Genomic DNA, 24,348 nt, shown 5'->3' with positions numbered 1-24,348 from the left:
AATGGAGGTAGCTGACCCTTAATAGTTGAAGGTCTTTGAGGTATCTGAGGAACCTCCAAGTCCAAAGCTATTATTAGGCTATCTAAAATAATGTGAATGCTTTTAAACTTCTAGCTTTATGTTTAATTTTTGTCTTTTATTTTGTATTACTTTATAATTTCTCCATCTGTGTTCTCAAGAAATTACATTTTCAGTTGGTTAGACATAGGTTCAAATGATTTTTGAAAGAACATATATTTTAAGTTATGAAAGCTTTTTAAATGGTTGATGACACCTGTTGTGCCTTTAGTGGTATTTTGGAAGCTTTAAGATCCCAGGATACAGTGACCAATGAAAGCAACTGTATGCTCTGTGGTATTGAGTAAGGTAATTAATACTAATATTTTTTCCACTAGTGACTCAAGAGAGGCAAATGAAGGCCCTTAGCTGGTTTGGTGTGCTTTTTATGGTTATTTTAAGGATGATTATATACAAGGGGCATTCAGAATAGGCCAACATGAATAGACTAACAAATAATATCTTGGGAGGAAATACATATGATCATAGACCATTGGAGTATTATAGGAATTCTATTAGCAAAGTTCTCACTAGATGAGTATAGAAGATAAAACTGGAATCATTTATTGTACCTCTAGGCTACAATAAATTAGATTATGACCAATCCATAAATCATATGCTAGGAGGAAATTAGATTCTTAGTTTGTAACATCAAACTCAACATATCTAGCACAATCTATCATGTATACTTACTACCACTGACCTTTAAGTAATACTCCTCAAATTTTAGAGAATGTGCCTTCCTAAGCATCTAATTCATAATGAGAGTTCTCATCCAAATATAAAGTGAATAAAATTAAAAAAAATCAAAGAGAGGATCTAATAGACTGGCCACTGCATACATTTTGAAGAAAGAAATGTAAGATGTGAAGACAAAGTGATTTAAAGTTCAGAAAGATGTAGGAAAGCAGGAGAATCTTAATTGCCTCAATCCATGACTAAATTAATTTAGTAATAGGAAAGTGAATACCTGAGGGAACTGTCATTTATTTAGTGTTTTGGGAATCTTTGCAAAGGTAAGCCATAACCCTGTATGTGACTTTTGTTTCTAAGTCCTAGAATATTGTCTGAAATACATAAAGGATAAATGACTCATCTAAAATCACCAGCAAATGTAAGACAGGATTTGAATCCACATTTTGACTCGAAGCCAAGCATTCTTTCTATTCCATTACTCTGTCTTCATTTAAGACAATTAAATTAAAATTCTTTACGGAATATTTAGATTATTTTTTTAAAGATTGACTGAATGTGTATATGTTGATAGAAATTTGGAGGGGTGAGACAAAATTTAAGACATATAAGTAGAAATTGATAAACAAATATAAACAGTTGCACAAAAGTTTAACTAGTTGCTTTGATGTTTAATATTCATTCTGGAAAAAATAACAAAAATGAAAAATGATTGACTGATATTTGAGATTTTCATATAAGAAGTTAATGAGAATTTTCAGTAGCTGATGCTTTGATGGTTAGGTGGTGGGTGGGAGGAATTTGAATAACTTTTATATTTCCAGTGGTCAACACTAAAGAAAAATCCAGTCATGTTATTCTGATTCACTGCACTAAAGAGTGCTTCAGTCATTTCAGACTAGGGAGATGTAGGGATCAATTTCTTATTGAATATTTTGTCCTATATCTCAAGTTGCCTGAGCTCCAAAAAACTGAGTTTCAGACATGGACTATTTTAAATATAACAAGTAAGGGATAAAAGAAAAATTGTGCATAACTTATTCTAGGGATTATAAGCAATGCTATTAAATAGTATGCAAATAATTACAATATTCAAGAAGAAATGCCAAATTACTTCATTTTTATGAAAAATTGGAATTAAAGTATTATAATGAAGGGACCAAATTGTTTCTTTTACATCATCGTTTTGAACAAGACCACATTTTTCAATAGCCTATATATGATAATAAGAAACATTTTGGAAAGTATGTTGAGCAATGCTAGAGACTATAATGGATGGACTTTTCATGTGAGATTATACATCATTCTGGAATTCAGTCTCTCCCATTCTGTAGAATAGCATTCTCTTTGGAAGTATCTTTTTTTTGCTTCCCACTGAATATTTTGTCTGGATGTTAGGGAAGTCTATTATAGTATCTATTCTCAGGTTTTACAACTGTCAGGAAAGGGGAAGAACTTTAAAGATAAACCTACTTGAAACTCGTTATGGAGTTAAAATAGTTCAGTAGTGTGTTTGCTGGGCATGGAGATCATTGCAATTGAGCTACAATTGGACTAAGTCACTTCCTTCCCCTATCCCTCCTTTTTTGGGGGGGAAGACTTCAATGGACAAGAAGAGAAGAAATAGGAGGAAGTAAGGAGAAAACCATTTTTTTTCTCTATCTCCCTCCCCCATTCACCTCCATTAAGTATGTTTTACCCAATATTCTCTAGGTCCTAAATTTTGTAAATTAGATTACATTTTGATGTCCTTGAGATATTGTATGACAACTGAAGCAAATGTCAGTGAACAGTTAAACCTGTGGAGAACAATACAATTTTTTATGAAATCAATGGAATCCTTTACTGAATTTAATTCATTACAAAACTAGAGGACCCTTAATATTAATATTCCTTCAAGGAGAATTGGAATTATTCCAGGGAGAAAGCATATTCCACTTATGGGTAGAAGAACCATCCCCTATATATTTCTCTGGACTTTTTTTTCTCTTTGGGGAACAAAGAAGAGCTAGATCTCTTTGAAATGCTTCTTTAGGATTTTAAGATCTCCACTAGTACTTTGTATCCCTTCTGTTTGTCATATTCTATTTCATCCTATAACTCTTTATATACTAGTCTTAACTTTAAGTTCAATTAAATTCAGTATCTACCATATGCTCAATGTAGATGATGGCTATAATTTGATATTTTGGTGGATCTGGGTTTTAATGGATATTACAAATTTCAATATAGGTCTTCTCTAAGATTGTAGATAGAACTAGAATTATCTTTAGCAGCCTTCTGGTTCAATCCACTTTTTTTTTTACAGATAAAAATAAAAGTGACCCAGAGGATTGATAGAATTTCCTAAGATCCCTCAGAGAGTAAATAGCAGAACCAGATTTACAATACAAGTCCTCTGACTCCAAATATTGCTCTACTTCCTTGTATTTTCTTTTTTTTTCCCTTCTTTGCATTTTCATAACTCACCTATTAGGTTTTTCTCAGGGAGCTGGGGATCTTCTAGTTCACAAAGTAATTCAGTATTCAAGCTAAGATGAAAAAAAAAATTCCTTGCCTTTAAGGAACTTAAAATCTAATGGTATAAAATAAGTATTTTTGTTTCTCCTTCAACATATAGAATTATTCTCTAAATATAGCTTGTAATTGATAAATATTTGCAAAATAGCATTGTAATGAATGTTATCCATCAGCAGTAAGTTTAGAGGAAAGGAACAATGCAGATCCTAGCAGAGTGAAGATAAATTCATCAAAATTTTGAAATTCCTTTCTAGGGGTGTTTTGGAGGTTGAAAAATCAAATAAACAGAAGACTCACTACTGATTTACCAACAATCATGATTCATCTTCTGTGGGGGGAGAATTGTGTGTTCCCAGTACTTACATATTAAGCAGGCAAATGCCAATTGTATGCAGGTGTATTGCATTGTTTCTTATCACCTATACAAATATGTAATGACACATGAGATCTTGTTGGATCTCATTTTCATTAAGGAAAGATACAATTGAACTTTTAACATCTAGATTATATAATATTTTGAGACTATTCAGTCTTCAGAATAAATGATTTGGGGTGTCCTTTTCCCTCATAATCATGATGATAACCAAGTTAACTGGAATCCGTTTGGAAACATTAAACCTCTGAGATTTGATTTGTATAAAAAAGAAGTTAATTTAATTAGATATTTTTTTCAAAATCTTACTAAGCTTGATCATATATTCCTTTTTATTTTTTTCTCCTAATACATAGAATAAACCTTTTAAGGTAGTGGGCCCAATACATAATATGATTGTCCATCAATACTATTTGTTAAATTCTACTGTTTGAAATGTCTACAAAAGGTTTTCTGGAAGTAGAAGAGCAGCTGAGAATAATGGTAATGATAATGGTGATAGCTGGTGCTTGAAGGTTTGTAAAGAACTTTAACATATTATGTCACTTTATCCTCACAAAAATTCTGAAACGTAGTGCTACTATAATACATATTTTACAGATGAGGTAACTGAGGCAAAGTGTCTGAGGTGGAATTTGAATTCAGGCTTTCCTGACTATAGGCCCAGAGCTTTAGCTACTATGATAAAAGCAGCTCAAGATACAGAACATTTGGAAGATTTTAGTAATATTATTTAAATATCACTTTTAAGATCTATAAAGTCTTTTACTCAGATTATCTTATTTAATCCCCACAGCAACCTTGAGAGGTAAGTACCAAAATTATTATTATTCCAGTTTTACAGAGAAGAAAATTAAAGTTCAAAGTCTATGATCACTCAATGTCCAACACTTACACTTCTCACTGCACATACTCAAGAGGTTACACTAGATTTTATAATATTTATTTTTTAAAATAAATTTTGTGCATAGATAATAAAGTTAGTGGGAAAGATTATGATCTCAGGAAAAATTTCACACGGTTTTAAATAAAGAAAATTCAAAGGATCACTTACCACTCTTCCTCTGAGAGTCCATTCTCTTTAATATGATAGGAAGAAATGTTATCATATTTACAAGACCTAATGATATGTGAAAGGGACATTCATCCAAATATTATTTTTGTGACTGGAACACAGTCAAGACAGCATGAATTCGATTTTCATGAAACAATTGTTCAGAGTAACTAGTCCTACTGGGATTCCCAATTAGAAGTACAAAAATATTTCATGGGACAGCAATGGAGAAGAAGATGGGAATTTATTATCTCCAGAAATTAAAAGATTTTTTCAAAAGCAGTAGAGATCAGAAGATGAAATATCAGATGTGTGAAGGAAATTCCATGTCAAATGAGAATTTGTAGAATCTGTTACTATTTTAGTTACACATTCATGCACATGGTGTCGCTCTTCACTAAAAGCTTTGGTGAAGAAAGAAAACGCAGTTTCTCCCAGAATCCGGTTGATTACCGAGCAACTCTTGTAAATCTTTCCTAGAATCAGATAGAGGTCTTACGATTGGCTCAATCCACACAATTTTCAAAAAAAAAAAAGAATTTATCCTTTTGTTTCCCTGAAGAAACAATTCAGATACGGATAGTTTTAGGTGGGTAAAATGGGAGGTCCGCAAAGAGTCCAGCTTTTGCTGTTTTCTCTTCGGTTCTTCACATCCTGGGAGGTGGGGAGCGGTCAGGTCCATTACTCGGTGCCGGAAGAAGCGAAACACGGTACATTCGTGGGGCGAATCGCGCAGGACCTGGGCCTGGAGGTCGGGGAGCTGGTGACGAGGCTGTTCCGGATGGTGTCCAAGGGCCATAAGGACTACCTGGAGGTAAATGTGCAGAATGGCATTTTGTTTGTGAATTCGCGAATCGACCGGGAGGATCTCTGCGGTCGCAGCCCTGTTTGTAGCATCCACCTAGAGGTGATCGTGGAGAAGCCCTTACAAGTTTTCCATGTGGAGGTGGAGATCAAGGATATTAATGATAATCCGCCAATGTTCCCAGAAAATAAAAAAGAAATAAATATCGTTGAATTGAGACCACCAGACGCTCGTTTTCCTCTAGATGGCGCGTCTGACGCAGATGTAGGAGAGAACTCGGCCTTGACCTACAGGCTCAGTCCCAGTGAATATTTCACTCTGGATGTACAAAGCGATAATGCACAAACGACTTCATTATCACTCATTCTAAGGAAATCTTTGGACAGGGAGGAAACTCAACAACATCATTTATTACTGACTGCCACTGATGGGGGCAAGCCAGAGCTTACTGGCAGTGTTGAACTGCTAATCAGAGTCCTGGATGTGAACGATAATGCCCCGCAATTTGACCAGTCAGTTTATAAAGTGCGAATGTTAGAGAACGCTTTAAATGGTACATTGGTGATCCAACTCAACGCCTCTGACGCTGATGATGGAACTAATGGACATATTTTATATTCATTTCGTAGCCCGATACCTCCTGAAGTTCGACACACTTTTCACATAGGTCCAGAAACAGGAGAAATTAGAATAAAAGGAGAATTGGATTTTGAAAAGAATAGTATATTTGAAATTCGAGTCGAAGCGATTGACAAAGGAAACCTTCCAATGGCTGGTCATTGCACGGTTCTGGTGGAAATTCTAGACACCAACGATAACTCTCCTGAGGTGTCTGTGACATCGCTTTCCCTGCCAGTCCGAGAGGACTCCCCGGCGGGTACAGTCATCGCCCTCATTAGCGTATCTGACCGGGATTCAGGAGCCAATGGCCAGGTGACTTGCTCCTTGTCACCCCCTGGACCCTTCACGCTGGTGTCCACCTTCAGGAATTACTATTCGTTGGTACTGGAGGGTCCCGTGGACCGCGAGAGCGTGCCGGCCTATGAGCTGGTGGTGACCGCGAGGGACGGCGGAACGCCTGCATTATGGGCCACGGCCAGCGTGTCTGTGGGCATAGGTGACGTAAACGACAACGCACCTACTTTCGAGCAGCCTTTGTATACGGTGTTCGTGAAGGAGAATAACCCGCCTGGCAGTCACATCTTCACCGTGTCTGCGTCGGATCCGGATGCATTGGAGAATGCTCTCGTGTCTTACTCATTGGTGGAGCGTCGAATTGGGGAGCGCCCGCTGTCGAGCTACGTGTCCGTGCACTCGGAGAGCGGGAAAGTGTACGCTCTGCAGCCCCTGGACCACGAGGAGCTGGAGCTGCTGCAGTTCCAGGTGAGCGCCCGCGATGCCGGCTTCCCTCCTCTGGGCAGCAACGTGAGCCTGCAGGTGTTCATCCTGGACGAGAACGACAACGCTCCAGTTGTGCTGCCGCCTCTTGAGGGCTCCGGGGCAATTGGAGGCCCAGTGACCAAGCTAGTGTCACAGGCAGTGGCTCCGGGGCACGTGGTGACGAAGATCCGCGCTGTGGATGCGGATTCAGGCTACAACGCGTGGCTGTCTTATGAACTCCTGTCAGAGGTGGGCCTTGAGCGAAGCCCTTTCCGAGTGGGTCTGTACACTGGCGAGATTCGCACGACTCGAGTTCTGGAAGAGTCGGATGGGCCTCTGAAGATGCTGCTAGTACTAGTAAAGGACCACGGGGAGCCTGCGCTTTCTGCCACTGCTACGGTGAGCGTGTCACTGCTGGAGGGTGGGCATGCCCTTAAAGCTTTGTCTGAGACTGCAGGAACTGGGGTCGAGACAGGAATAAGGAAGGAAGCAGCGTTAGTGGATGTAAACGTGTATCTTATTATAGCTATCTGCTCAGTGTCCAGTTTGTTGGTGCTGAGTCTGTTGCTCTATGTGGCTGTGCGGTGTTCTGGGCCACCGCAGGGCGAGTATGGGCCTGCCATGCCTACGCTGGTGTGTTCCAACGAGACTGGGAGTTGGTCATATTCCCAGCAGAGGAGACAGAAGGTTTATTCTGGAGAAGGAGCAGTCAAGAACGACCTCATGGCCTTCAGTCCCAATCTTCCCCCGTGTCCCAGTCAGTCACATAGTGGGGAGCAGCAGGAATATGGAGCAGAACAGTTGGGGAAGGTGAGTGTTAACAGAGAATTCTTTCATTGGAAGACCTCTTGATTTCATTTTCTTTAAATTTAATATAATTTTCACTATATTTATTTAAAGATCTATCTTCTTTGAAGATTATGATTTTAGGAACTATTACTATTCTTCCTTAAACTGAAAATGATTCTTATACTCATATCATAATCTCTCTCTCTTTTGTATCGACCCATAAACTTGTAGTCAATGGGGGAGGGGAACCAAGTAGAAACAGTTCTACTTTATACATATTTTAGATGACTGAGAGGACAAAGAAACACATAAATAATTCATAATTCATGATTTGAAAAAAACTCAGAGCAATAGTTTCAAATACTCATGAAATTCCATTAAGGTAGGGATGACATGCAATCTCTTTTGTTGGAGAGAAAATCCACACTGAAAATATAAAGATCTTATGACACATGTAAAGAAAAGGAGAATTAATGACAGATGAGGACTGTATTGTATATTATTGCCATTATTGCCATGATTTCATTTTAATAGTTGTTACTTAAATAAACTGACTCCAGAATCTTTGTTCAGTTTGAAACTATTAAGACTTCTAAGATTGTGCTCAGATGACAGCTCCTTCAGATACCAAAAAAGTTGTTGAAAGTGGATGACTTGATAAACTTTTTTTTTGGTACACACCAAGTTTGGTTAAAATTGTTGTATTGTTATTATTGACAATATTAATTTAGAATTTATTTGAGTTTGGCTGTCAGTAGGCTGAGATCAAGAATTGGGCTTCAATCAACTTCTCTTCTTTTTTAGTGAGATATGTACATTTCATTCTCCTTATTAACTTGGAGCATATTGATTTTTAAAATTTGTTTTTGTTTTTTGCAAGGTAATGGGGTTAGGTGACTTGCCTAAGGTTACACAGCTGGGTAGTTATTAAGTGTCTGAGGTCCTGCTGACTCCAGGGTCAATGCTCTCTATCCACTGTGCCAACTAGCTGCCTGAGCATATCAAATTCAAAAAAAGTAAATCCCTAAATAATCTACAAATATGTGGCTTCTAAAATACAAATCAGTTTTCAAAGAGTTTAGGTAGGGTGAGCAATTCTACCCTTCATCTGTTATGAAGGCTTGCTAATATTACAAATATGGTTGCAGAAACTGATATTTGTTGACAATCGTTCTGTCTTAATCTTGAGAAACACTGGCAAGGATCCACTTCAACCTTAGTGTTCTGGAGCAAAACTTGAGTATGGATTGAGTTCAGTTGGAACCTAGACTCTGAGAGGGGATTAAATCTTTTTATGCCATGCATGGCTATTTAAACTTCCATTTTGATGCAACACAAATGATTTACTTATAACTCAGGTTTAGGATTGTGCCAAGTTTCTACAAAAGGAGGAAATAGAATGATACTCAAATAGAAGGGAATCAAGTGTGGGACAGCTATTTATTTTAAAGTGGTAAAACATAAGACAAAAACACAAATATATTAGGACTTACCAGGGTTTCCTCCCTTCCTCTGCAACATAAGTTAATTTAATTTTTCTTTGAAAAGTGGCAAAGATATCCTTGGGATTGGATTTGCTTAGGGAGTCAAAGATCAAACTGCCCTTCAGAAACTTTCTGGTAGTCTCTGGTCATTCTTGTCATTAAGAGAATTAAAGTCTTTTCATAAAGTCAGAATTCTTCCAACATCATGAATGTCTTCATACAGTGAGACACCACAGAACACCCAACTGATTAGACCTATTTCCATACAGACATAAGGAAGGCTATATATACTTATGGTAATTCAGGAATATCCTTGTTGAATATCTTTTCTAGGATATTATTAATTCTAACTGATACTGAGCTAACAGATTTGAGCCTGAATCAGACATTCTCCTGACAATAAGGGAATTAATAGGAAGACAAAATAAAAAATAGAGCCAGTTGCTCTTACTCATCCTGTTGATTTATACTTAAAGCTGTCTTAACACAAAGAAGTTGAGGGATTGTTAAATAGGTATTTTACATTTTGACTCACTTCTTCTCTATCTAAACAACTCACACTACATATCTTTTAGTCAAAAGGAGTCAGTTTCCCATTAATCTCCATGCAGATGATTGTCTTCTCCAAGAATTGCTGAGAACTCTTACTCTTGCAACTATTCAACTACATTCAAAAGTTCTCAGGGCCTCCAAACCTCTCTCACTCACAAGGTCATTTCTAAACCTGAGCACTTCCATCTCCAATTAAGTTCTCGTTCACTTAAACATGTGAAAGAATAAACACAAAAGTAAAAAAGAGCAGCCACAGTAGATGTGTAAAGCCATGTGGGTGAAGTTGCCCTGATAGTCACATCTGTAAGCACCATTTGAAAGTTCTCACTTAAAGCCTTTTATTACATGATGCCATATGGAGAGTGAAAGTCAGAAGCTGAGTCTTCTAATTGACACAGTACCTTGCACTTTCATTATAATCCTGAGTAAAGGAAGAGGGTCAAGGGGGACCACTCTAGATTTTCCTCATCTATCAGTCAAGCAATCAGCATACATTTATATCATTGTAGTATGTGCTAGACCCTATTATAAACTTTAGGCATACAAAGAAAAGGTTAAAAAAAATCCATTCCTTTCCCTAAGAAGCATACATGTAGGAGTGAGGAAAACAGCTTACAGATAAATTTGTACATAGACTTTATAAACAGAGTAGATGAAAATAATTTAAAAATAGAAAGGTATTAGTATCTGGGATTGAAGGTTATGATAGTGGAGGACCTAGGTAGAGCAGTGGATAGTGTACTGGCCTTGAAGTCAGGAGGATGGGAGTTCAAATACAACCTCAGGCCCTTGACACGCACTAGGTATGTGATCTTGGACAAGTCACTTAACCCTGATTGCCTCATATCCAGGACCATCTCTAGTCACCCTGATCCATAACAGTCAGACCCAAATAATTCCCAAATCCAATTCATGTGCTTGCCTTGGCATCACCTCCGTGTTGTTGTAGTCTCCTTTGATTATGAAGGACAAACATCAGAGGAGGATGAGGAAGGACCTCTTGGAAATGGTATTTTAGCTGAATCTTGAAGCTAAGAGGCTGAAGTGAGGGAAAAGCATTTCAGGCACGTGGGACTGTCAAGGCAAAGAAAGAGATTGTAGATGGAGCATTGTTTGAGAAACCACAAATGAGTCAGTGTAGTGGGATTGTGGAGATTTCCATGTAAACTTTCTGGAAAGTTAGGAAGGGCTTGGATTATGAAGAGTTTTTAATCCCAAATAAAAACTCCCAAATCCTTTCAGAACCAGGTCACCAAAAGGCTCGAAACAACCAAAGAATTCATCTTCTCTAATACAAAGAAATGGTTAGGAAATATCTGTATGTGAATTGTATGCCCTATATTAAGTTGATATAATATACTTCTCTTAGCATTTCAAAAACAAATAATTTTGACTTTATCAGTTTGACTCAAATTCAGCAAACATTATGGACCTACTACTTGCATATTACTCTGCTAGACCTTGGAGAGAAAATGATGAAAAAAGGACACTTTTCCTAACCTAAAAGTTCTCAAAATCTAGTGTAGGCCCACATGAGTATTCTCTTCCTTTTTCAGTATAGGAACTCATTGTGTTGATACTTAATATATTTTATACCTGTTTTCTGAGCCCCAATCCCCTCCCATATGTTAATTTTGACCATAAAAATATCTCAAATTTCATATGATGCTGTTTCTAATAGAAAATAATATTAATATAAAATAATATATAAAGGCACAGAGCAATTCTCTTTCCATCTCCAATTCCATCTCAACATTGTGCTTTGCCTAAGAGGAATTATCTGCCTTATTTTTCCATGCCTTCTATCAGTAGTGTCAAGATTAAATGAAAATGGGGGTCACTAAATCATAGGATTCATGTGCACACAAACTGACTTATGAAACCATGCAGTGACATTATTTATGCTTTATCATATTTATATTTATTTTGTTATGTCTTTCCCAGCTACATTTTAATCTGCTGTGTGTTGCACTCAGGAGTGTTGTGTGCTGCATGTTTCTCTTAATATTTCTGCTTGATCTTAGAATTTTTTTCATGTAAGGAGTCCTTTATGGACATACAGAGCAGAGCAAGGGAATATAATACTACTTACAAAAAGAGAAATCAAATTATTATATTTTTAGTTCCTTTGGAATATCTTTTGTAGTTGAAATAAAAATTTTGCTTTCACCAAGTAATGTCCCATATTTTGTACATTGAAAGACAGTATAGTGCAAATACTGGCCTTGTCTTCCTAAAACCTGAGTCTAAGGCTTATTTCTGTTTCTTTCTGGCTGTGTGATCTTGGTCATGTCACAAGCATCCTGAACTTGTGACCTGCCAGTTTCCTTTCTGTCAAACAGATAATATGAGGACTATTTCCCTGCTCTCTTTTACTTTTATATACTAAACTCTTAAACTCTCTTAAGATTTAAGAAAAAATTAAAAGTATGAAAAAGCTGCCCAGTATAATTTGAGTTAACTTCAATTGTAGTTATTCATTTGTATGGCTTCTACTCCAAAGCAGGCACTAATAACTCAAAAACTGGCATTTTGGGGGGGTCCATTTCATCCAGTTCTAAATTATACTTTTTTAAACTCTCCCAATTGGAAGATAATGCATCTGTGCTTATATCGTGCCATTATAACCAATGTCATTCTAGCCAAGCAACCAGCAAGTCATATGAGAGAAAGTCTTCAAACTTTTAGGCAATGAAAGAAGGGTAGTATTTATTAAAACCAATTTTATATAAATAAAGGAAATCAGTAAGGGAAATAAAATTATTTATCTGTTTCCTTCTTATTGAGAAGAACAAATTGAATTTTGTTTATCCAAGATAAAATTTCCCTAATCAGCTATAACTGAAAGAATAGCCAAGTAAGTAAATAAGATAGTTTACTTGAAGATCTAAAATAGAACCACAGTTAAATGACTAGGTCTAGTTGTGTAGTGAAATAATCCCTATGAGGGGAGTCAGAAGATAGCTCCTCTTCACAAAATAGTATGTCATTAGTCAGTTACTCAATTTCATTGATTGCAAAATAGACAAAATATATGCAATAATGCCCCCATAGAATTGTTTTCAGGTTCACAGAATCATGGAGACTTAACAAATCATTTAGTCAACCAAAAAAAAGAATTTAATTGAGGTGTTTTTCTGAAAATCAAATACACTGATAAATGCTTGAAAAACAAAGAAAAAATGAAAATAGTCCCTGACCTCAAGGAGCTTATATTTAAATGGAAGAAATGGAGTATAAGTATATATATATATATATATATATATATATATATATATATATATATATATATATATTTATAAATGTATTTCTATGTACACACACACAAAATAGATAGTGTTGAGAGAAATGCAGTAGCATCTGTGTGGGGTGAGGATGGCCTCCAGTAGAGAGGTTGGAATGTGATCCACTTTCTGAAGGAATTCAGGAATTCTAAGAGACAGGAGTGAAGTGGAAGGGCATTCCAACCATATGGGACAGTAAGTGCTAGACATGGAATGTTGTGTCAGAAACAATAAACAGACTTGAAGATTGGATTGTAGAGTACATGGACAGGAGTAATGTGCAAGAAGAGTGGAAAGACAGGAAAAAGTTAGGTTGTCAAGAGTTGTTTATATTTGATTTCAAAGGTAATAGACAAAACTTGTCTCACTTGTCATCCAGCTCTCACATGTGACTCCAAGAAGCTATAGCATGTACAACACATACACCTGCTAAAATCATCTTGGAAGATGGGCCAAGTCAAGTTAAGAATAACCATCAGGCCTCAAAACACATTACTGAGTTAGGGGGATGTCTACAAAAGCATGTGAAGGCTTCCCCCGTTGGAATAGATGAATGAATACAATTTGTTCTAATTGCCATGAAGGTGGCTTGAAGCAGGGTTTGTGAAGTGCTTAGAGATTGGTCAGACATCAAAGAAACCAAGGTCTTCCACTGCATCCCAGGAAATTGACAGTCATCCTGATTTTTGTCTTGCCACTGAACTTTCTTGATTCTGTAAGAGAGAATGAGGCTGACTACTTTATGAAACTGATTCACTTAAATCCAATTCATGAGCAAGCCAAGACATTATCCTGTGGTCTTCTTCAAAAACAAAGGACAAACAGCAGCAATAATAATAGACCTGGGGTCTATTGACTAAATGTGTGAATTGTCAAAATTGCACATTTTTATAGGTGTATGGATGATGAATATTTAGAGTGGGGAGAGACTGGAAATAGAGAGACTAATTAGAAAGCTATTACAGTGTTTCAGGAAAACATGACTGAGAGGCTGACCCAATATAGTGGTTACATGAATGGAAAGAAGATTGATAAGATGTTGAGATAGAAACAATATTTATTTGATTGAATATGTGGGATAAGTAAAAGTGATGAGTAAAGGATGAAATCAAATTTGGGAACCTTCATGACTAAAAGATTGTGGTAACATTGAAAGTAATGGGGAAGTTCAGAACAATAGTAAATGAATGTGGATGGGCAAGTGGTGAAGAAAGGAAGGTAATGGGCTCTGTTTTGGACATGTTGAATTTGGGATGTCTATAGAATATTCAGTATTAAATGTCTAATAGGCAGAGGGTGGTGGGGGATTGTAGCTCAGAAGGGAGAATAAGTTTGAATACATAGTTATGGAACTCATATGCTAAAATTATATTGAAATCATGGAAGACAATGAAATCACCAAGCAAGTGAATAGAGAAGACTGTCTAAAAAGAATTTTGATTACACTCATTAAATGGCATGACATGGATGAAAATATGGCAAAGGAGTCTCATCAGTAGAACAAAGAAAAAGGAATGTTACAAAAGTCAGTGAAAAGAATATAGGGAATAGGGAAGGGAGCATAAATAATAATATAAATGATATAGAGAAATCAAGAAGGTTGATGATTAAGAAAAGATCATTCAATTTGGCAATCAGATAATTGGTGACTTCATAGAGATGAGTTTCATTTAAGTGCTTGGGTAAGAAAAGCATCATAGGAGAGGATATGGTGATACTGAGTTCTTGCTGCAAAGGAGACTCTTCTCCATGTCAAAGTCAGCCTCTCCAAATATTTTCAAACTCATTCTGTACTACTGTCTCTAGCAAATTGTTTCCATTATTTCCCCCTTTATAATTTTCATCTTTCCCCTCCCTACTAGTTTGTTCTCTCATGTCATACCCTTTTCCCTTCCTAAATCCTTCCATCCACAATAGCTCTCATACTATTTGTTTTAAATTCTTAGCCAATTTCCTGCAATTTTTGACTCTACACTTCTCTTAAATCTCTTTTTTAATGCTTTTTTTGCAAGGCAAATGGGGTTAAGTGGCTTTCCCAAGGTCACACAGCTAGGTAATTATTAAGTGTCTGAGATCGGATTTGAACCCAGGTACTCCTGACGCCTGTGCTTTATCCACTGCACCACCTAGCTGCCCCTTCTCTTAAATCTCTTGCTTGCTCATCCTATTAACCCTTAGAACAAACACTAAAATTAGATTAATCCAACTATCTGCCTTCTCTGAATCTGTTTTTCTGCTGCTGAATGGAATCATAGAAAACTACTAAATGATGATGACTCAATCTACTACAAATTGATGCTATCCAAACACAATTGGCCTCAACTGTGGCAAGGCAATGTGTTTTGTTTTTTGTTCAGTTGCATCTGATTTTTTTGTTACCCCATTTCTTGGCACAGATGATAGAATGGTTTGCCATTTCCTTCTCCAGCTCATTTTACAGATGAGGAAACTGAGGCTAACAGGATAGATTTGAACTTGGGTCTTTATGATCCCAGACTTGGAACTCTAGTCATTATAACACCTACTTGCCCAAATCCATTTGTTTCTCCTTAATTGATTCTTTATTCTATTTTCCACAACAAATCTTCCAAACATTGTTGTTTTGTTTATCTCAAATAGCTACATACAATCATTTTACCCTTATAGATAAGGCTTTAGCTTCTACATTACTGGAAAAAATATTATCTGATTAGAAGTTCAGCTTCTGTCTTGTACCTCACCTGACAACCTTTCTGCATCTTGCAATCCACTGACATCATTCCTCACCACTTTCTACAATACTTAAGACTCCATTGAAGAGACAATTTTTCTTACCAATGTCAACCCCATCAATGTTCACACTTGATCATCTCCCTTTCAGTCTACTCTAGCTTTCAGTATTGTTTGTATAGTTTTTCTCTCTAGCTTATCTTTAATCTCTTTCTCCTTATCTGATTCTTCTTTGTTGTCTACAAGTAAGTCTATTTTCTTAACCTCCCACTTATTTCTACCATCACTATTAGCTATTATTTTTATTAAGGCTTTTATCATCTCTTATTATTTTTCATGTTCTTTCAAACCACTCTCAGAAACATTTGAGATGGTTGGCTGATCAGAAGGCAAGTAGTTCAACTCCCACAAACCTACTTCAGAAAAAAAATATTAAAAATAAAATAAGACTAAATAATGATAAAGAATTTCCACAAAAAGCAAGACTAAGTTATTTCTTCCATCCTAGAAATGGCCCAAAAATTCAGCCAGGAATCCCCAAAATATCAGAGAAAGGACCTATGAGAAAAGTAGTGCCAGCACAGATAAAGAAGATAGAAGTCTTCCACTGTGACCAGAAAAAGATGGATATACTTGTAACCAACAAACCTCCTTAGTGTTAACCATAATTTTCATAGGCTAAAAATGAAATAACAAAGTTAGTTTTATAAATAAAGTTTTATTCTCTAGGATCTTACCAAAACTCATGAGTGGATGGCATCCTTTTGAATGCCAACACTGATACAAAATTTGGGGAGCTTTTTATATAGAAGGACAAAAATCATAAAGATTGAGTTAAATAGGGGCAGCTAGGTGGGGCAGTGGATAGAGCACCAGCCCTGGAGTCAGGAGTATCTGGATTCAAATCCGATCTCAGACACTTAATAATTACCTAGCTGTGTGGCCTTGGGCAAGCTACTTAACCCCATTTGCCTTGCAAAAACTTTAAAAAAAAACAAACAAAAAACAAAATTGAATTAAGTAACCAATGAGATTTCACATAGATGACATGGTTTTACAATATGACTCTTTCAAATCTTTTCATATTTGCTTAAAATTCCTATTGACAAGAATCCCACTTATGCTGAAGAGTAAATATTTACAAGTAACAATAAGATTTTCTGCTCATCCAAGATGTCTGTTATCTTGAGTTTTGTTGCTCAGGTAAGGGGTTTATTGATGCTATCATTGAGATGACCAGATAGTATTGACATTGGCCAAGACAACATTGTTGGAAACAGGTCTAACATTGCAGACTGACATTTTATAACTATTAGTCAATGGTTAAGATACTAATTTCTGATCAGAAATATATAGATCAGAAGTATTAATTAAAGAATATCAGAGGGGCAGCTAGGTGGCGTAGTGGATAAAGCACCAGCCTTGGAGTCAGGAGTACCTGGGTTAGCTGTGTGGCCTTGGTCAAGCCACTTAACCCCATTTGCCTTGCAAAAATATAAAAAGACAAAAACAAGAATATCAGATAAGACAATATCTAAAGGTAACAACATTGGAGGATTTCCAAAAGAAAGACCACTGAGATTAAAAACTCACAGAAAGACCCTTGGAAGTGACAGGGAATCATCTGCTACTAGTGCCATACTGGCAATATTTAGACCGTGACACTGCAGAACCAAGGGTTCTGAGATCCTGAATGAAAGGTCAACAGGTCGAGTCAAAAAGCCCTAGGGTTAAGGAGGATAGTAATGAAGACAAATGGAAAGAAAGCTGTATGTTGAAGGAAGGAATGTTGGGTTGGGTAGAAGAGACTCTAAAGGTTATTGGGATTTAGGAGGCAGGATGGTATGATTTCCATAGGGATTGAAAGATGTTTGGGGTCTCCATGAAAGGTTTGTTTAGGGGTTCACCAAGGTGAGATTGGGAGTTGTTTGGAGTTTCTATGGAGGCTAGGATTTGTATCACCAGGAAAGAATAATCAATAGGATTCTATTCAGACCTGTATCCAACACATCTCACTCTCTTCTAAAATGATATAGGAGACTGAAGATGTAATACACTGAACTTGAAAGAACCAGGGGCACTTAAAAAACTACCAGTACTCTTATTGTGGACAAACTTTGGAAGGTTTAAGGAGCCAGATGATGAGGGTGAAGTAAGGCTTATTAGTCCACTGAAAATTCTGGTAAGGGCATAGCATAGCATAGCATAGCATGATCCTAGCACAAAGTCCCAATTCAGGAACTAAGTATGAAGAGATGAGTAAATAGAAGAAAATTTAAAGCATCATAAAAATTATCATTGAACCAGTGATGTCCAAAAACCAATTTAGAAAATGAGAGAAACCATATAAACTTTAAGCAGAGAAAAACAAAAATGAATTTTCTAGAGAGAAATGTATATCTAAAAGATTATGACTTAAAGACTACATGGATACCTAGAATTTATGAAGAATGAGTTAATAAAAGAAATAGTCTCTAGATGAAAGAATTGGAAGGAAAACAAATAATTTAATTAAGTGGAAAATCTAATCCAAGTAACCCACTCTCTAAGAAACTAGAATGAACCCAACAGAAATCAATGAATCCTTTGGAGACACTAAGAAATTACACAAAATATAAAGATAAAAAAAATAGGAGAAATTATATAATATCTGCTATCAAAAATAATTGTCCTAGAAAACAGGATAAGGAGAGATAATTTTGGAACCCTCAGAATTTTTGAAAAATCTTGATTTTAAAAAATCCTAGGCATTTTATTTCAAGAAATTTAAAATAAAAACTGCCATATCAATTACTACCAGAGGGTATTAGGAAAATAGGAAACATTTGCTAATCCCTTTCTGAAATAAAGTTCTAAAGGAGAAGTCCCAGAATATCCTCATCAAAAAGAAAAGAGTAGGAACTTTGAATGGCAAATTTGAGTCAAGAGATACTTAGAAAAATAAGTTATTTGTGTATTTGGGAAGAACTAACATTCTTTTGGGAGGGGCAAGCAAAGAAACAAGTATCATTTAAGTATCTGAAGAAACAAATATCATTTATGTATCTTAATGTCTTTAAAGGATCATTATAGATATGAAATTAATATGGGACTTGATGAATAGGAATTCTCTTTTTGGTACTTTTAAATGGAAAAAAGGAAAGGTAAAGAATAGTTTAAAGAAAAGAAGGGTATAGAACTTACTATTTCTCAGAGTTGGAGTAATATCAAACAAAAGGAAGGAGTAGGATAAACTAGTATCAAAGAAATCTCATTGTCTTTGAAACTGGATACATACTTATATACACAGAGTTTTATGTAAATATATCAAATATATCATGGAAATAGGAAAGAGAAGAAAAGGCTAAGAGGAAAGAGAGTACCAAAGAGTAAATGGTCAAATGCAAAACAAACTTTACCATCTGAGCATAGATACTGGAGATTAAAAAGAAAAAAGAAGGAAAACAAAAAATAAGAAACTAAAGGAAGTTCCATCAGTTGAGGAATGACTAAACAAATTGAGGTATATAATTATAAAAGAACATAATTGCATCACATGAAATAATGAAAGATATCTTCAGAGAATCTTGGAATGATTTTGATTGAGTGAAGTAAACAGAAGCAGTATGTAATAATAAAAACCTATTAAAGAAAAATAGCTTGAAAAGTTTAAACATTCTGATCATAGCCATAACCAATCATGAATCCAGAGGGTAATGATGAAGAACACTAACTACTTGTTGACACAAAGATAATGGACTCAAGGTGTGTAAATCTCTCTCCAGTTATTTAAATTTCTCTTCATTTATGTTGAGTGTTTTATAGTCCTTAAATCTCATGTGTATTCTGAATGCTAGTCCTCAGAAATTTTATTAATTTTGCAATTATTTTGAATAGAATTTCTCTTGTGTAGTTTTTTGTCAGAATTGTATAGAAATTATTTTTGTAGATTTATTTTACAGTTAAAAGTCTTAGAGTTATTGATTAGATCTTCATTTCTTCTGTGATGAGTTTGCTAACCATGCCATCATGTTATCTTTTTGATCTAGCATTTCTAGCATTACTCCATTGAATAATGGAAACAAGTAGCATCCTTTATTTTTTACCCAGTTTTCATTGGAAAAGTTTGCATGCTTTTCCTTTACAGATGTCAGATCCTGGAAAAAGATAGATTTTTTAAAATTATATCAAGTAAGAGTATATTATTCTGATGCTTTTTTAGCATTTTAATATAAATGATGAATATTATTTAATCACTCAATTTTAACAATTTGGTTATTAAGGATTGTTTTCAGTTTTCATAATGTTCAACATTTTAAATTTATGTCTTATTTATTCATGTTAGTAAAGTAGAAAGTCATTGGCTTTGTATTTAGAGGACCTGGTTTCCAATTCCAGCCTTGCTACTACCTACTTGTGTGAATTTGCATGAATAATTTAATTTATTTGTGTTTTGGAATTGTCAACTCTAAACCTACTATAATATTTCTATTACATTTGTTTGTCTGAAAGAGACAATCAAGTTACCTATAACAATAAAACAATAAATAAGTTACCTTATGATCTATTTTTTTAAATAGTTATCTTCTTTTGAAAGTACATAAATATTTTGCCATTTGGTACACAAGCATAATGAGATTTCCTTATAGAGTTCTTGTGCCTGGTCACAATTGCCATTTCTAAAATTTGGGATTTGACCAAGATATTTTGAATTCCAATCTAACCTACTTTTCAATCTTTGTATATAATTTTACTTCATGTGTATTTCTTGTGCACAACAAATTTTTCATTTTACTCCATTTCAACAACCTCTATTTCATGGACCTGTTTATTTTATTAATATTTACAATTTTGGTCATTAAGTTCTTTTTTTAACCATATTTTTATTTATATTCTGGCTTTTTGTTATTTTTTTCTCTTCCTTCTCTTTCTTCTAGAATTTTCACCTGCCATTTGTATAGTTTGAAACACTTTGATCCCAATTTCCTTTATTCCTTCTTCTCTCCTAACCTAGTCAGATGTCATGGAATCTTTCATCTTTTTTCTTTTTCTTCTTTTTTTTTAAATCAGATTTTCAGTAATTGTTTTGTTTGGGCCATCAGCCTCTTTATTCCTCATTTCTTCATTCTCCCTAACCCAGTCTAGTCCTCGCTCATTTTACTTTCTTTAGTCACATATCTATAACCATATATATATATGTGTGTGTGTGTGTGTGTGTGTGTGTGTGTGTGTGTGTGTGTGTGTGTGTGTATGTATAAATATCTCTTTTTCTTTCTTTAATGGTCCTTAGACTAAGTGAGACTCCAAAAAAAGAATAGTTTTGTGATCCCTTCTTTGAGTGCAGCCACTGAATCATTATCCAGCTTATTCAAATTATTCATACTTGTAGGCCTTAATTTTCTTTTGTCTGCTGTTTTTGCATTTTAAAGAATGCCCAACTCTGTGTTTTTCATTTTTTGTGAAAGGAATAAATGGAAAAATAAATTCTACCTAAGGTATTTTTCCTTCATTAGTATTATACTTAGTTTAGCAAAATATTATCTTTGGGCATGAGACATTTTTCTTTGGGATATGTACTTAGTATTGCAAGTTTTTCCCCTTTTTTATTGCTGACAAGTGATATTGTGATTCTACCAAGACTTATTCGATATGTGATCTGTCTCTGTAAGCCATATGTAATATACATACATATATAAAAATGCATGTATATAACTTTAGAATTTTGTAACTTGGATAGCATATTTCTGGAGTTTACTTGTCATGGAATCCTTTGGGTTCAATGATTTTATGCTTCTTCCTCAGATTTTAATACTCTTAGGAAATTTTCTTTTATGATTTTTCTGAAACATAATAGTTAAGCTTTTTGTGTCACCTTATTTTTCTTGTGGAGCAGTGGATAGAATGTTGGACCTGATATTGAGTTCAAATCTGGCCTAAAACCCTTACTGTGTGACCTTAGGCAAGGGTTATTTTGAGGATCAAAGGAGATAGTTGTGGGGTGCTTGTAGTACAGTGCCTAGCACATAGTAGGCAGCTAACAAATTCCTTCCTTGCTTCCTTCTTTCTTTAAACTCTGTTTTCCAGATTACTTCTTTGAATGTAGTGAACTCATCTTCTCTTCTAATTTGCTTTCCTGATTTTACCTGTAATAGTTTCTGTGGTATAATTGATTTCTAAATCTTATGTTTGTCATTATTTTGAGAATATTTATTTTTTTGCTAAGGTTTTCTAATGTTTCTTAAAATTCAATTTATTTTGATTTCAGGTCTGAATTCTTTCTCTTCCTCCTTTCTCTCATTGAAAAATCAAGTAAACAAAAGTCATTACAACTATATACAGTAATGCAAAACAATTAGTCATGTTCAAAAAAATAAAAAATAAAGAAAAAAAACATGCTTCAATGTTCACTTGAGTCCATCAACTTTGTATATGGAATTAGTTGGTATGTTTTATCATGAGTCCTTAAGAACTATGCTTGGTCATTTTGTTGTTGAGTCTTCAAAGTTGATTATCTTTATTTATAATAGAATAGATTTGTTTTTATCATTATTTATTAATTTATATTTATATAAACATATATAAATAAATTATAATTATTTTATATATAAATTATATTTGTATAAATTTATATTTTATTTTTATATTTATTTTGTTATTTTTATTATTTATTAGTGTTACTGTATAAAATATTTTGGTTTTGCTTACTTTGGTTTTCCATCAGTTCATACTAGTTTTCTCAAATTTTTCTGAAACTACTCCCATCATAATTTCTTATAATACACTAGTATTGAGTTATATTTATATCCTGGAACTTGTTTAGTCATTCTTCAATTGTGTATATATCTATATCTATATCTATTTATCTCTTTATCTATCTATGAAACTTTCGGGTCCTTTTCCTCTTTTTTTTTGATTAATTTAGGATTTAGACCCAGTAGTGACATTTCTGGATCAAAAAGTAGGCATACACATTTAATAAGTTTTTAGGCATAGTTCTAAATTGCTTTCCAGAATGAATGGAATTGCTTACAGGTCTACCCAAAATGCATTACTTGCCCCAGGATATAGGTAGTATCTGAGGAGAAAAAAGGTCATGTTTGAGAAAAGTTGTGATTGTAAAATTCATAGTATTTGGCAACAGATTGGATTACTATAGAAAATTCTTCACATTTGTTTTAGCTTGATTCCCCCTAAAGAATTTCATGTTGTGGAATTTTGCCTGCTATGTCCCAGAACCCATTCAAATGTGCTTTTCCTAAATTCTAGGTTGCCTGTTGGCTTTGCTCTTCTTTTCTTCCTATATTCTCATATGGAGTAGTCACTTTCCTACAGCTCCCATTACAGATTAAAAACTGGAAGGAATCTCAAGGCCATCTTTCCTTTCTTATAAATGTGGAACCTGTGGTTAGAAGGGTGAAGTAATTGGTCAAAAGTCATACAAGGGGTGAGTCAGAGGAAGACTTAAAAGCTGAGATACACCCTCAGTGTTCTTTTAACTATATTAGCTTAGATCATTTATACTTCAGTAATTAGGTTCACCCAATGGGTGAGAATCATATCCACCAAAAAAACCACATTTCTTTTGTTTTTTTTCTCCACCTTTTGAAGGATGAAATGATTATTCAGACCAGTTAAGCAATTATTAGCTGTTCTGCTTTTTATTTTAGAGGGAAGGAGAGAGATAGAAACAGAAAAAGAGAAAGGAAAAGAGAGATATTAGTAGCAGACATTTGAAAAGCAAAACTCCCCTATCACTGCTATATTATATATTTGTGCCAGGTTTATGAACACATTTATTTTCTCTTTCTGTCCAGGGCCTTAATGGAAACAAGTATTTTTTTTTTTTGCAAGACAGTGGGGTTAAGTGACTTGCCCAAGGTCACACAATTAAGTAAGTATTAAGTGTCTGAGGCTGGGTTTGAACTCAGGTCTTTCTGACTCCAGGGTCAGTGCTCTATCCTCTGCCACCTAGCTGCCCCTAACAAGCATTTTTAAGCACTTATATGTTTAGTGCTGGGTATATAAAAGAGGATTAAAAAATACCCCCCAGCTTCAGTCCTCAAAGAGCCTCCATTATAATGCAACATGTAAATAACTAGGTACATAGAAGATATATACAAGGTAGATGAAAGTAATCTAAAAGGGGAGAAGGCACTAAAATCTGCGAGGGACTAGAAAATGCTTCCAGTATAAGGTGGGGGAATTGAGCTGAATCTTGAAGTAATCCAGGGAAGCTAAAAGAATAGAGATCAAGAGGCAGAGTGTTTCAGATATAGATGAAAGATAGAGAAAAGACCCTGTCAGAACTAGGTCATAGAGCATCCTGTTCAAGGAAATGCAATCAGACTAGTGTATAGGCAGTTCATTGATGGGGAGAAGGGAGTACCGTGGGATCCATCAGGTATAAGAAATCTGGAAAGGTAGGAAAGCCAGGTTATCAGTAACTTTTTCAGTGGCAAACACAGTGATTTTTAAAAATTTTATCTTGGAAGTGATAAAGAGCCCTGGAGCTCAGTATCTTTGGAATAGAATGGTCAGATTTTTACTTTAGAGAAAAAAAATCTTGGCAGTTAGTGAAGTATGGAATGGTGTAGAGAGGAATATGAAGAAAAGAAATTATAAGTCTGTTGCAATTGTCTAGGCAAGTCATGATGAGAACTTTAACTAGT

General features: G+C 35.1%; 1 protein-coding gene across 9 annotated transcripts in view; it reads left to right on the top strand.

The window, feature by feature from the left end:
• Positions 1-24,348, top strand: part of LOC141506235 (protocadherin alpha-8-like) — a 300,051-nt gene that overhangs the window by 101,700 nt on the left and 174,003 nt on the right. The gene's annotated exons all lie outside the window — the stretch shown is intronic.

Source organism: Macrotis lagotis, chromosome 1, assembly GCF_037893015.1.
Source record: "Macrotis lagotis isolate mMagLag1 chromosome 1, bilby.v1.9.chrom.fasta, whole genome shotgun sequence".
In the NCBI taxonomy this organism is placed as follows: domain Eukaryota; kingdom Metazoa; phylum Chordata; class Mammalia; order Peramelemorphia; family Peramelidae; genus Macrotis; species Macrotis lagotis.
The sequence above is the reverse complement of the archived record's forward strand: the minus strand, read 5'-3'. Positions and strand labels throughout refer to the sequence as shown.